This window comes from Lepus europaeus, chromosome 16, assembly GCF_033115175.1.
Source record: "Lepus europaeus isolate LE1 chromosome 16, mLepTim1.pri, whole genome shotgun sequence".
NCBI classification, from domain to species: Eukaryota; Metazoa; Chordata; class Mammalia; order Lagomorpha; family Leporidae; genus Lepus; species Lepus europaeus.
In genome coordinates this window covers 81,817,828-81,830,458 of record NC_084842.1, presented here as the reverse complement: position 1 = coordinate 81,830,458, position 12,631 = coordinate 81,817,828, and the positions used below count along the sequence as shown (strand labels likewise).

The following is a 12,631-nucleotide window of genomic DNA, read 5'->3' as shown; positions in this document are numbered from 1 at the left end:
GAACCCATCACAATCACCCTTGATTATCGCACTCCAGCTACAATGGGATTCTCCCTACTCTTTATATACACCAAGTTAAATCCAGCATCAGACACTTTACATTTCTGTTTCCCTGACAGAAAGATTACGTCCCACTGTCCTTGCATGGACTTACCTCCATTCATCATTTGGGCATCCGTGTCTTAGAGGTGCTCCTTGACTTTATTGTCCCCATAGTACCTATCACTCTGCAAATTCTACTGATGTTTACTTATTCCTTTTCTATGTGGGGTACTAAAAGATTAAGGTCTGAGAAGGCATGGATTTTACTATCTTGTCAAATGTTTTAGCTGGAGTGATAGAATATAACTACAGTGTCCCCTCTTGTCGACCATAACCCAAAACTACTAAGTGGAAAATTTCAAAAATAAATAAATCATTAAACTGAGCACTGTTCTGGGTAACATGATAAAATATTGTGCCTCCTCACACCATCCCGCCAAGGACATGAATCAATACTTTGTTCAGCATATCCAGCACATGCAGTAACTGCTTTCAACCCCTTAGTCACTTCATAGGCTTCTCAGTTAGCAAAGCAACTGCCATGGTTATCACAGTGCTTACGTTTGAAAGACTCTTGTGTAGCAGTCTAACCCCACATCACAATGCCCACACCATATCATCTCACATCATCACAAGAAGAGTGATTGGGCTGGCGCCGCAGCTCACTAGGCTAATCCTCCACCTGCGGCGCTGGCACACCGGGTTCTAGTCCTGGTTGGGGCACTAGATTCTGTCCCGGTTGCTCCTCTTCCAGTCCAGCTCTCTGCTGTGGCCCGGGAAGGCAATGCAGGATGGCCCAAGTGCTAGGGTCCTGCACCCGCATGGGAGACAAGGAGGAAGCACCTGGCTCCTGGCTTCAGATCAGTGAGATGCGCTGGCCGCAGCAGCCATTGGAGGGGTGAACCAACAGAAAAAAGGAAGACTTTTTCTCTGTCTCTCTCTCTCTCTAACTCTGCTTGTCAAAAAAAATTTAAAAATAAATAAATAAAAGTGAATTGTAACTTGATTACCTCTGAAAACTAAATATTACCTCTAAAAATCTCTTAAAAATAAGAGATTATATTCTGAGATACTAGTATTTAAGACTTCAACATGATTCAATCCATAGTAAGTCTTATATAATTATCCTGATAAATCAAACACTTGAGTGCCAGAAAATTAGAAAAGGAACAACTCAGTCCCTTTTATATTTATCCTCAAACTTAGCACATTGCTCAAATGGGATGGGAAACAGAAAATAGATATATATTCACTAAGCACTTACTGTTATTTCATTATTTCACTCAATTTCATTGAATTTAATCAATTTGAAATCAATTTCATTGAATGCATTCATTATTTCGTTAAGTTGTTGAAATATGCACTTAAATAATTCTGATAAATGAGAATATTGAAATTAAGATAGGTAAATTGAAGCACTTGCTGTGAATATAATGGAAGCCATTGCTTGTCAAGAACTGTGAGAGATAATTATTGAGGGAACTAATATTTAGTGAGTGTTCACATCTTCAGCATTATTCTTTACAACATCCCCAGGAACACGGTCATGGATGAGATAACCGAGACGTGGAGAAAACAGGAACATGCCAAGGTCACAAAGCTAGGGGATGCAGTCAAGCTAAGTACTCAGGGAGGTTCATTCAAGAATTCATAGTCTTATAGAATACAATTTCCAACTTCTAGATATGAAGAAATGAAAATATAGTTGTTAAAGCATGTAAAGCATCAATAGTAATTGAATCTAGATATTAACTTTAAGGGTGATTGATGGGGGTATTTCAGTTGGCCTGTTTAAAATTTTCATTATGAAACAGTTCAGAAAAAGTCATCTTTGAGGAGTTTTAAACAATGTAGTTAAAGATCCAATACACACACACACACACACCCACACACACGAGTTATAGCTCTGTAAAGAAGAGTAAATGGTGAGACCATAAAGCAAAATAAGAGTTTTCTGTTGGCAAGTCCAGGTCTATCCCATCCCAGTTTCTAAAAGCCTATGAAGTAGGAACTGTGGCCTGTGGTCCCTGTATCCCCAACTCTAGAACATCATTGTAAAGGTAATAAAGGCATCTTGCTTTCCTTCTTTTTTTTTTTTTTTTTTTTTTTTTTTTCATAAAAATCAGCTACTGATATGGTGAATCACCTGTGCCCAGTCTGGAGAAGAGTGACATTTGCAAAAGATTTTTGGATGTCTACTGAAGGGAGATGATTTGGAATGGTGGATTTTGACCCAGCTAACGAAGGAGGCTCGAACAGATGCTGAGCCCCATTGTCAAGAAGCCTCCCCTGACTGATGGCCTGGACTTGCCCAAGAGCCTGATGCACCATCATCAGAAGAAAACCTGAACATCTGCATAATTATCAATTAAATAGAATCATTGGTTTATTTCCAATCTCCCCCTTAGATTAAAAATCCCTTTGCTGGCTCACTGGGCACATTTTGGATCAAGAGATCTCTCTTGCTCTCTGTTCCTTTCTGGTGTTCAAGTTGTTGAAGCGAGGATGTGGTGGTTCCTCTGTGTGAAATTCTGGATTTCCCTGGATCTTCCTGTAGGTGCAGTGATCAATTGTGCTGACAACACGGGGGCCAAAAATCTGACCATCATCTGTGTGAAGGGGCTCAAGGCACAGCTGAATAGACTTTCCGCCACTGGCTTGGATGACTTGGTGATGGCCACAGTCAAGAAAGGAGAGCCAGAGCTCAGAAAGAAGGTACATTCAGCAGTTGTAATTCGACGATGAAAGTCATACCACAGAAAAGACGGTGTGTTTCTGTATTTTTAAGATAACGCAGGAATCATATAAACAATAAAGGCGAGATAAAAGGTTCTGCTTCCTCTGGACCAGTTGCAAAGGAGTATAAAGACTCATGGCCTAGGATTGCGTCCAATACAGGCAGCATTACGTGATCCTCCAGTGTATTTGTAATACTATTGGTTGAACTCTTTAATTAACACACAATTATTCTTAGGTGTTTAAATTTAACTGAAAAGTGATCCCTGTTAAATATAAGAGTGGGAATAAGAGAGGGAGGAGATGTACAGTTTGGGACATGCTCAATCAGACTTGCCCCAAATGGTAGAGTTAGAAATGTGCCAGGGGATTCCAATACAATCCCATCAAGGTGACATGTACCAATGCCATCTCACTAGTCTAAGTGATCAGTTTCAGTTCATAATTGATCATAATGATAGGATTCAGTGTCAAAGGGATTACATAAACAAGACTAGGTCTGCTAATACTAACTGAAAGAATTAAAAAGGAGAGAATGATCCAACATGGGAAGTAGGATACACAGCAGATTCATAGAATGGCGGATGTCCTAAACAGCACTCTGGCCTCAGAATCAGCTCTTAAGGCATTCAGATCTGGCTAAAGAGCCCATGAGAGTAGTTTAGGCATGGAAAGCCAAGACACTCTGGCAGGAAAAAAAAATCCCTAAATGAAAGATTTGTGCGAGTGAGATCCCAGTGGAAAGAATGGACCATCAAAGAAGGAGGTGCCTTTCTCTGAAGGGAGGAGAGAACTTCCACTTTGACTATGACCTTGTCTAAATAAGATCAGAGTTGGCAAACTCAAAGGGCTTCCATAGCCTTGGCAACTCATGACGACAGCCTAGGGTGATTACTGACGCCATAAACAAGAGTGTCAATTGTTAAGTCAACAACAGGAGTCACTGTGCACTTACTCTCCATGTAGGATCTCTGTCCTTAATGTGTTGTACAATGCGAATTAATGCTCTAACTAATACTCAAACAGTACTTTACCCTTTGTGTTTCCGTGTGGGTGCAAACTGTTGAAATCTTTACTTAATATATACTAAATTGATCTTCTGTATATAAAGATAATTGAGAATGAATCTTTATGTGAATGGAATGGTAGAGGGAGTGGGAGATGGGAGGGTTGAGGGTGGGAGGGAAGTTATGGGGGGGGGGGGCGAGCCACTGTAATCCAAAAGCTGTACTTTGGAAATTTATATTTATTAAATAAAAGTAAAAGAAATAAAAAATAAAAAAGAGAATTAAAAAAAAAAAAACATCAAAAAGTGTTTGCTTCGTGCTCCCCTCCCCCCTGAGAGAGAGAGAGAGAGAGAGGGAGAGAGAGAGGGAGGGAGATCTTCCCCAAGATGCTGGCTTCTTCAAACAAAGTCTTTTATCTTACCAACAGTCTCTGGTGAATTGGCTATCCAAGCACCAAGCAGCAAGGGCCAGATTACCTGTCCAGCAACATTATCATCGCTTGATGAATGCTCAATGAACAAATTAAAGCACAAGGGTAGGAGGTACAGTCTGATGTAGAATGAAGAGATGATTAGAACCAGGCTCTATCAGTCCCCGGGGCTGCTATAGGCAAGTACCACAAGCTGGGTGATTTGCAGCACCGAAGACTGCTGGACACTGTGAGTCCAGCCATCGGGATGTCGGCAGGCCCATGCTTCCTCTGAGAACTGTATGAGAGAATCTCTTATTGCAACTTACTTGTTTCTGGTGGTGAGCACAAGTTCTTCGCATTCCAGGGCTTGCTGCTGGATTCTTCCATGTGGTCCACACAGTGTTCTCCCTGTATGGCTCTTTCTCCTGTTCTGATGTCACTGTTATGGGGAAATGATGACGGCAGTCTCAGTTCTGGTCTCACTTAGAAGAGTTTCCACATGGACAGGACAGTGAGCAAAGCAAGATTTATTTAAGTCAGAAACCTCCTGCTGCTGCAGTAGGAAGGGGGCTTCAAGGGTGGAAAATCCCAAATTTGTCAACGTGGGGTTTTTTAAGCACAATGCACGGGAGCAGAATAACAGCTTACAATCAATCAGAGCAGGGATAAAACCCATCAGAGGGCGAAACTATAACCCTATCCAGCCTGCTCATGATAAAACAAACAAAATCAGAAGGGTAGGACTACTAGTTCCTTGCTATTCTCATGATAAATCTAGAAATTCAGAGGGCTGATATTGGCACTTTTGTCCTGCTAAAGGAAGCTTCTGGAGAGAAGCAAGCATTTTGTCCACTCTCCCTTTGCTCATCCCAACAGGGACCTGACCTAATTGCCTATTAATCCATCTAACTCCTCACAACACCAAGTCCCCTTGGATTAAGGGTGGATTCTATTCCAGAATGATCCCATCATAACTAATGACATCTGCAAGGACACTATTTCCAAATAAGGTCATATTCTGGAGCCCTGGGTGTTAGAAATTCATGTCTGTGGTGGTAGGGGGTTGTGACTGAACCCATAACATATGGAACTGAGAGAGACACATGCAGAGGGAACAGAGAGCCCAACACACCTCATCTCTCTCTCACACAAAATGTCCAGGACATAAATTCACGGAGAATGTTCCAGCATGTAAGATGAGGGCAAGCTCAATATGTATTCATCGACAACACTGACACTGCAAGGAATTTTACAATGTCCGCCAATCAAACACCAGCAACAGCTGGCTTTCACCCATGCCAAGTCAGCTTTCCCTAAACAGTTTATGACTGGCTTCTCAGCGGCTGTTTATGTTTTCAGAATATTAAGCAGTGTTTAGTCACTTTCTCAGGGAGGGCTTCTCAGTGCGGTTTCTAAAAATGTGCTGAATGTGTTTCCAAAGGGAAAAGGCGCCAGAGGGCCACTGGTGGGGCAGCTGAGCCTCATAATCACAAACAGATGACAGAACTTCCTGGTTCTGACTGCAAGAAATCAGGAAGGGTCCAGAACTCCACCTCTTCATCAACCTGGCGAAATCACCATCCTATAAAAACGTCATGGACCTGCTGGTTGTACCAAGTCCCAAACCCTCCCGGGCCTTCATCTGCTCCCATGGTCAGGGGAGTGAGTCTTCCTAGCTGTGGTCTGAAACCCAGGAAAGACCAGCCACAATCTCAGTTGTCATCGGTGAGCTCCCAGGGCTACCCCCTCTAGGAATCCACTGACACAGCCCTTGTATTTACTGGGATTCCCAGGGTGAATTCTGAGATAGCCCACAGGGCCATGGGAAGCCTGAGTTATCTAAGGCCCCCTAGAGGGCAGGAACTGGGGACATCATTAGGAAACTCAGGAACGTGGTAGTTCTTATGACTACATTCCCATATGCATGGAGTACTGAGTGTCCGTGGGTTTTCAGGCAATATTCTAATTCCTGCCCCAGTTGGAGTCACCTGCCCATTGGGTAAAGCAAAATATGAAGGGGAGGCCCTCATCGCATGAAATAGTTCTGTTACCAGATCAGAGAGGAGAGGAAGTGAGCTCAGTAGACAGAGCACCTGCTCCTACAGACGCATTTGGGCCAGGGAATTGGCCTCACCCACAGAGGGGCTGCTGCATTCTGCTTTCTCTGTACCACACCTTGGGGACCCTCAACATCAGTGAGTGCCTGGATTTGTCTTACACACACAAACCTGGACACTGAGTGCCAGATGAAAGTTTCTAAATACGCATTCCGAAAGGGAATCAACCAAGCAAGAGGGCCAAGTTCTCATAAACCTGTTCCTCCCACCTGAAGCCGGCCCCTCCCCAACTCCTGCAAGAGAAAGAAGTTTCTTAATATGCATCCAAGATCCTCTAATGGCAGCTTCTTATTCCCAGGATGCTTTCCAATTGTCCCTGGTCTCAAATTCTGTGCTGTCCCAACCGCTTGTCTGAAGAGTCACCTCTGTAGTTAAGCCCTAGGATGATAAAACCTAGGGTGACAAGACCTGGATCTTTTTGATCAAGCAGAGAAGAAGCTTCCTTGGGAAAATAATAATTCAGCTGGCTTCCCCAAATACCTGCAATGATGTGGCCAGAGAGTGAAGAGAACATGCTAGTCAGGAGGAATCCACAAGCAACTGGGAGATGAACACTCATGGGATATTACAGGGGCAGAAAGAAGACCTGTTAAGGAATACTAAAGGATATATTTTATCTAAAAAACTTTCAGCAAGATTTAAAATCTGTAAATTAGTTTTAAACTAATAAATGTGACCACATTAAATAGTAAAGACCAAATTTCTAAATGCTGCTTCTAAAAAAAAATTCCACACAAAACTAAGAGACAAATAGCAAACAAGAGAAAGAAATATTTCTAACAGTTTTATCAAAGGGTGTTAATTTGGTACATCAAGAATTCATTCAGATTAATAATTTAAAAGAGCAATGGCACACACTATATATATAATTATTCAACAAATATTTATTGTTCACTTATTACAAGTTAATATCAGAAAAAGAAATATAATTTGCTTACAGAAGCTTAAACTCACTCAGTTATTTAATAAGAGCAAAGAAAAGAATTCAGATCTTATTATTTTACCTATCAGATTGGCAATATTTAAAAGAGATTACAAAGCATAGTTTGGGCAAGATTTCAGAGAAATCTATATGCACACACCCTCAATCACGATATTCAATGAGTAGAATACCAAAGTTAGACTGCTTCTACCTATTGAGTTTGGGTTCCTTTCCTGATAAGCAGACCCTACAAGAGAAAAGGAATATGGTTGGCTGATCAGGCCATTTTAGTCCTAGGAAAATAACCAGTAGAATTTAGTAATGGATAAAGACCCTCAGTTCATTCCTCCTTTGCTTCAGGAATACATTCGAGGACAGCCCAAGCACCTCCATTTAGGTGACAGCTTCCCAGTTTATGCTATTTCCATGGGACACCCAAAGTCACATTTCAGAATTGAAGGAGTTTCCCAGAGACAGACAGGCCTGCAGGGATGAAGATCCAGTTGGGTAGGGGGCCCATGCCTGTCCTCAGAATGGAGCACTTTGACACTCCTGAGTGGCCCACTGAGGAAGGATGTAAACAATAACTACAAGAGAAACATTTTTGAATTGGCGCTAGAAGTTCCGACTGCAAATTATGTGTTAGCACTTGCCTTCCAGATTGTGTTCTTGTTAATGACTGTGAGACATTACAGCAGTCATCTCACATCATCAAAAAGCCTCATGGAAGTCATTATTAAGCAACATGGCAGCCAGTTGTCTAATTAGATACACAACATTCCAGCTCAGTCAAGAGTCTGAAGTCACTCTGGCAGACAGCAGACCATTAAGACATCCTGAGAACCATTCAAAGGAGATAGTCATCCGACTGGTATCATGCTTTGGGGCAAGGAGTGGAGGATAGTCCCAACAACAGATCACATTTTGAATAGTAAAAGACTATAATAGCAACAAACACTTATATCATATTCATCATGTGGCAGGTTTGTTGTAAGTGCTTTTCTGTGGTGCTCAATGAACCCTACAGTTCCTGTCCCTGTTGTTACAGCATGGTAAGTCAGGAAGTCAAAGCAGAGAGAGAACAACCTGACAGAGACACCCAGCTGATCAATGTGGAGAGGAGTGACAGGGGACCCATCACCTTGACCACATTGCCACATTACTTCTCTGGACCTAACTGGGTGCCTACTTCAAGACTATCTTCTCTCCTTGTTTCAGAACAGGTACAGAGATCACTGATGATGACCACTTCTGTTGGACATTGTGCCTATTATAACTTGATTTCTACTACCTCAACTGCTTTGCATACAGCTCAAAGGCCATGGGAATTAGGACAATGGCATTGGAATTAGATGGACAGCTGGGATTTGTTCATCTACTAGGTCCCCTTGTGATTTTCAGCTGGGTGTCTACTTCCTCTGAAACAAGTTTCCTCATCTGGAAAGTTAGAATAAGAGCACCCACCAAACAGAGTGTGAGGATTAAATGTGAGAATTGTGGGGCCGGTGCTGAGGCACAGTAGGTTAATCCTCTGCTTGTGGCACCAGCACCCCATCTGGGTACCAGTTCTAGTTCTGATTGTTCCTCTTCTGATCCAGTTCTCTGCTTTGGCCTGGGAAAGCAACAGAATATGACCCAAGTGCTTGTGCCCCTACACCTGTGTGGGAGACCCAGAGAAAGCTCCTGGTTCCTGGCTTCAGATGGACCCAGCTCCAGCCTTTGCGGCCATTTGGGGAAGTGAACCAGTGTATGGAAGAACTTTCTATGTATCTCTCCCTCTCATTGTCTGTAACTCTACCTCTCAAATAAATAAATAAGGTCTTTATAAAATGAGAGATTTGCAGTCTGCCTGAGGGAGGGACAAACATGTAGTAGGTGCTCAATATATATATTGGTTCTTCCCCTGTCTCAGGTCTTCCTTTTTTGTAGTCCTGTACTTGCTTATAATCAACTCAGAACAAAGAGATGAACCATAAAATGATCTCCTTATTTTTTAACAGTCACACTTTCTCCATTATGGCTCAAAGATACGACACATGGAGCAGATCACTCAGTGACACAAGTTCCTGCTATGCACCTCGGTAGGTAGTGCTAGTAGTAGTTTCTGAAAGCTGCTGTAAGAAAACATCACACATGTGGTGGGATAAAATGAAAAATTTATTTTCACATGGTTCTTCATGTCAGACTTCTAAAACCAAGGTGTTGGTGGTGTTATTTCTTTTTTTTTTTTCTTTCTTTCTTTTTTTTTTTTTTTTTTTGACAGAGTGGACAGTGAGAGAGACAGAGAGAAAGGTCTTCCTTTTTGCCGTTGGTTCACCCTCCAATGGCCGCTGCGGCCAGCGCATCTCACTGATCCGAAGCCAGGAGCCAGGTGCTTCTCCTGGTCTCCCATGGGGTGCAAGGCCCAAGGACTTGGGCCATCCTCCACTGCCTTCCCGGGCCATAGCAGAGAGCTGGCCTGGAAGAAGGGCAACTGGGATAGAATCCGGTGCCCCAAAAGGGACTAGAACCCAGTGTGCAAGGTGGAGGATTAGCCTGTTAAGCCACGGCGCCAGCTAGCAGTGTTATTTCTTTAAAGATTCTAGGGGAAGCCCCTTCCTTACCTTACCCCTACCTTATGTTTATAGATACCAAGGTTTAGAAATTCAGCATATTTTGTTGGGAACACAATTCAACCAACAGAAGGGATGGCAAAAGCAAAATAGCTTAGTATTAGTCTAAGAAAAGCAGACAAAAAAATAAAAACAAAAAGATGAGGCACACTTTGGTTGATTCCTCCTGCTGTGTTTTCTTACATGGGTCACCTGCCAGCTAGTTATGTACTCCATGGAGCAGGAGATCGGAAGTGTTGAGGGAAAATTCTTCATACAGAGCAGGAGTTATGAGGAGCATTTCTTCCCCGTCAGCTACTCTGCACTGGATCCACTCTACCTCACCTCATTTGATCTTCCCAATGCCCCTGTGAGGTTATGAACAAGGAGAGTGAGGTGACATGGGTGAATGATTAAGCAACTGACTGCTGGTAAGCTCATGGCTGGAATTTGAACCCAACTCTTCCTGGCTCTAGGGCTTCCCAATAGGAAAGCACCAACAGTGAACAATGCATACACAGAGAAGGAATCAAGGTTATCACAGTACTACTGAGGGTCCTTCGGTTTTATTTGTCACATGGAAATGGCAACCATTGGTTGAGGACAAACTCACCAAGTGGATCCAGGCAACTTACTGTTGTGACTTTTATGACCGCCCTCATTTTCCTATCCTACTCTTGTAACTCATTTATCTCTGGGTCCAGATGGGGCAATTCCTGGGGTTTATGTGCAACTGTACCTGTTGGAACTCCCACAGATCAGCCACAGGGTGGAGTGCTGAGACGTTTTGTGGAGCCTGAGACTGCTCCTTGCCCCTGAGGTCTCCTCCCTGCCTTTCCCAGCTCTATGACCTTAGGCAAGTTGCTTAATATCACAGAGCTTCTGTTTTTCCCATTTGTCCATTAGGACAATTATGACTAGTCATTGGTGGTGGTGAAGATGCAAGTAAATATGACAACATGGGAAAAGCCTGGCACAGCACCTGACACTTAGTATGTGTGCAGCTAAAACAATAATTTCCTAGGTCTACAAGGCAAGTGGTTCTCCTTTCCTTCAGTTAGGTCATTGTGCTACATGCCTGTAATCTGACCCAAACAGGGGAGGAGTAGAAGGAGAGCAGGCCACTATGAAACATAAACACAGTGAGATTTTTGTCCAAGGGCAGCTATATTTCAAACCATGAAGTTTAGGGGCCCAAGCAAACAGAAAAAGGAAACCTCAAAGACCCTAAGTATAAAGTAATGACAGAGATAAAAACATTAATTACCCTGATTTGATCAGTACACATTGTATACCAGTATTGAAATATCATATTGTGCCCCATAAATAGGTACATTTATAGTTCATAAAAAAATTTAAATGTTTAATGAGCTGGAAATGCTACCTAACCTGATTTGATCATTACACACTGAATACATGCACTGACTTATCACAATGGATCCCATAAATATGTCCAACTGAAATACCAATAAGAAAGTAGTAAAACAAAATTTTACAAAACAAAGCAGCGGTCAGCATTGTGACACAGCTGGTTAAGCCACTGCCTAAGACACCAGCATCCCATGTAAGCACCAGTTCAAGCCCTGGATTCTACGCTCTGATCCATCTCCCTGTTAATATGCCTGAGAAAACAGCAAAAGACAGCCCAAGAACCTGGGCTCGTGCCACCCACGTGGGAGACCTGGATGGAGTCTGGGGCTCCTAGTTTCATTTTGGACCATGCTGGTCTTTGTAGCCATTTGGAGAGTAAACCAGCAGATGGAAGATCTCTCTCTCTCTCTCTCTCTCTCTCTGTAACTCTGCCTTTCAAATAAATAAATAACTCTTAAATAAAGTACAGGAAGAAAAGGACATCAGCTTCTTAAGGCAGCCCTATCCAGTGCTGAAAAGTGAATGACTTAAAAACCACAGAATTGTTCTAGAGGGTAGAAATCTGAAATCAAGGTGCTGGTAAGGCCAGGCTCCGTCTGAAGTCCTAGGGGATGAGACTTTGTTACCTCTTCCATTTCCTTCTTGTTAGCTCCAGGAGCTCCTCAGCCTTGAGATGTATTACCCCAGCTCTGGCTGCATCTTCATGTGGTCTTCTCCCTGTGTCTCCATGTCTTCACATGACCCTCTTTATAAGGACACTAGTCATCCTGAATTAGGGACTGACCTTACTGACCTGGTCTTAAGGAATTACATTTACAATGACTCTATTTCCAACTTAGGGAACATTCCCAAGAACTGGGCAATGGGTCTTCCACATAACCCTTTGCAGGGCACACAACAGGACATGCAGAACAAACTCTAAGGGGATGGGTTTCCACTGTCCCCTTCAGGGTCAGGTTGTTCTCTGGCTGATAAGACTACTGAATCTCACCTCTAGTGAATCCATGTTAGACTGATATCTCCTCTGTACTTTGTATTCAGCAACTGTTGATAGTTTGCAATCAACCATAGTAGGAGCAGTCACATGGTAAAAATCAGCAAACACTGCTCAAAGAGCCTGTTCACCATTGGCCAGCTCATTGTGGCCCAAAGGAGTCAATGAGCACCTGTAGAATAGAAAACATACCAAGACCTATGGTTTTCAGGAGAGAAGAGGTGGCAAAACTACAAAGAACTCTCTTTTGAGGAAATCAGTTCACTTCTCTCAGAAAATTTATAGAAAGGGGTCAGGATGCCTTCCTGGCCACTCTACATACCCATGAATAACACTGAAGGAAACAGGAGTGTAAATGCATTGAATCCTTTACAAAAGCAGGATAATAATGCCACCTGTTTTGTTTTTTTTTTCCTGGCAGAATATGTTTTATTTTTGT

General features: G+C 42.7%; 1 long non-coding RNA gene and 1 pseudogene across 2 annotated transcripts in view; one reads left to right on the top strand and one right to left on the bottom strand.

The window, feature by feature from the left end:
* The window catches only part of LOC133775390 (uncharacterized), a 245,719-nt gene that overhangs the window by 18,305 nt on the left and 214,783 nt on the right, over nt 1-12,631 (bottom strand). For both annotated transcript variants that reach the window (XR_009868240.1, XR_009868238.1), the window contains one exon: nt 4,524-4,636. This is a non-coding gene — a long non-coding RNA (uncharacterized LOC133775390). The remainder of the gene's footprint in view (nt 1-4,523; nt 4,637-12,631) is intronic.
* On the top strand, nt 1,589-2,954 carry LOC133775455 (large ribosomal subunit protein uL14-like; annotated as a pseudogene).